Source organism: Magnolia sinica, chromosome 6 (genome assembly GCF_029962835.1).
Source record: "Magnolia sinica isolate HGM2019 chromosome 6, MsV1, whole genome shotgun sequence".
Classification (NCBI taxonomy): domain Eukaryota; kingdom Viridiplantae; phylum Streptophyta; class Magnoliopsida; order Magnoliales; family Magnoliaceae; genus Magnolia; species Magnolia sinica.
This window is the reverse complement of record NC_080578.1, coordinates 53,246,014-53,248,299: the sequence shown is the minus strand read 5'-3', so window position 1 is coordinate 53,248,299 and position 2,286 is coordinate 53,246,014. Positions and strand designations below refer to the sequence as shown.

Sequence of the window (2,286 nt, the reverse complement as noted above, 5' to 3'; positions counted from 1 at the left end):
ATTAGGATGGTTGCTTTTTTTATTCATGTCTTGTTGAACCTTATGGATTCTAGTTTGATTATTAAGGAATATTTTTAGTATTTAATGGTTTGTTGTGACTCAAATTACAATGGATTTGCGATTGCTTTGAATATTTTCTTTTCATGTTTTGAGATTGTAAAATTAGGCAGTCCCGTTGTTCATCATCGTCTCATGGGCATGGTTGGGTGATGGAATCCTCTTAATATTCTCAATTCTCTTATGATTGGTTGTGTGTTTGGTATATTGTTGTTGTCTGCCTTGTCTCTTGGGCATGGTTTGGTGACGAAATCACTTCTAAATCTTCACCATTCAAATCCTTGGATGATTAGATCCATGAGAAGTTCAGAGATCTAAAAAGTCTCTTCTTACTAACTGGATAAGATAGGACTCTGATTCCAGTTGTGTCCCTGAATCAATACAAGGTAACTTCCCAATTACTACAAGTGGATCCTTGGCACCCTAGTTTTCTTCCTCTGAATTCTTTAAGTTTAGATAAGTATTCCATCATTATGCCCTCAATTATATACGATTTAGATTTCATCTTAATCTAGTTCTAGTTTTACTTAGTTTCAAACTACGTACAGGTTTCAGTTACTTAGGATTCGACCTCAGTCTCACCGAGTTTATTACTACATCACAACCCTATACTTAGGGAGTGAACAAGTTTTTGGCGCCATTGTCAGGGATTGATGGTTATGTTTTTCTAAAATTGATTAGTTTTAGAATTAGGTTAAGATTAGGATTTTCTTTCTTTAGGTTTAGATTTTTTTGAATTCTAGAAACTAACCTGTTTTCCTGTCTTGTAGGACCTTGACATATATATTCTAAATTGGTAATATCTTTCTAATTTTCTAGTCTTTCTGTTTTCTATTTTAAATTAGGTTTTATCTTTAGAAACTTCCTAATTCTAGGATTTCTTCTAATTTAGAAACTAACTTTCTTTCTATTTTAGTTTTAGAATTTTCCTAATTTGTTTTTAAAAACTTTCTATTTTCCTTTTTTAGAAATTAGTTTACTTTTTATTATAGGATCTCCTGCTATTTCTAAACTTTTTATCTGTAGAAACTAACTTGGTTTGTCTTGTTTTGCAGGTTCTTAATTTAGGACTTCTAATTTGGTAACTTCCTTCCAACTCTTTTCTCTTATTTTCTAGATTTGTATTTCTTCCTTTCTTTTAGGTATAAGTTTAGAATTTGAATTGAGGGCTGCGTGTGTTTCATGCCCAAGTGGGTTCGTGATAACATTCTACGTCTCAAGGAGGATTGGTTGAGGAGTTATCTATCCATCGTAGGATTAGACACCACTTGAGATCGCATGATTAGACACCACTTGAGATCCTCAGAGTTAACTGAGGTTATGGCCGCAAATCAACCTCTTCTACCCCAACATAGGGTGGAGGACATCCAGGACGAGACTGAGGTGTATCAAGCACACCCGCCTCGTACTTTATGAGATTATTTACAACAGGCGAGGGTGAGTATGTCCTCATGCATGGTTTATTTAGAAAATACGGGACACATGAATATTAAGCTAGGGGTGATCTAAATCCTTCCAAAGTTTCATGGGCTTGAATCTGAAAATCTGTATCTACACTTGAAAGAGTTTGATGAAATCATAGCCACTTTATACTTTCCTAACGTGTCTGAGGACACGGTCAGGCTGAAACTCTTCCCCTTTTCTTTGAAAGAGAAAGCTAAGAAGTGGTTACATTCACTACTTCCCTGATCTATTGGCACATGGAGTGAGATGACAAGGGAGTTCATAAAGAATTTTTTTCATATTACAAAATGAACACCCTTAGAAAGTCAATCATGAACTTCGCCCAAAAGGAGGATGAAACATTCTTCCAATGTTGGGAGCAGTTCAAGGATCTTGTTAGCTTATGCCCACAACATGGATTTGAAATGTGGCGCATTACACACTTTTTCTATGATGGACTGACATCTTCCATGTGCCAATTGGTCGAGACAATGTGCAATGGAGAATTTATGAATAAAAATGTCGATGATCTGTGGGATTACTTGGATAGACCTGCTGAAAACACACAAGCATGAGACACATACCCAAAATCAAATACCACTTCTAGGCCCACTCAATCAAAGGAAATGGGAAGAATATACCTTTTAAAATAAGATGATGATATCAATTCAAAAGTGGCTAATCTCATAAAGAAATTCGAGGCATGGAATCAAGGAAGGACAAGGGTAAGGAAGTTGTTTACGGTATTTGTGGTTGTAACAGTCACACAACTGAAAATTGTCCAAC

General features: G+C 35.6%; 1 non-coding gene across 1 annotated transcript; it reads right to left on the bottom strand.

Annotated features, from left to right (window-relative positions):
- Positions 1-1,814: 1,814 nt before the first annotated feature.
- Positions 1,815-1,921, bottom strand: LOC131250249 (small nucleolar RNA R71). The gene has a single exon (XR_009173175.1). It is a non-coding gene; the product is annotated as a small nucleolar RNA R71 (small nucleolar RNA).
- Positions 1,922-2,286: the final 365 nt, after the last annotated feature.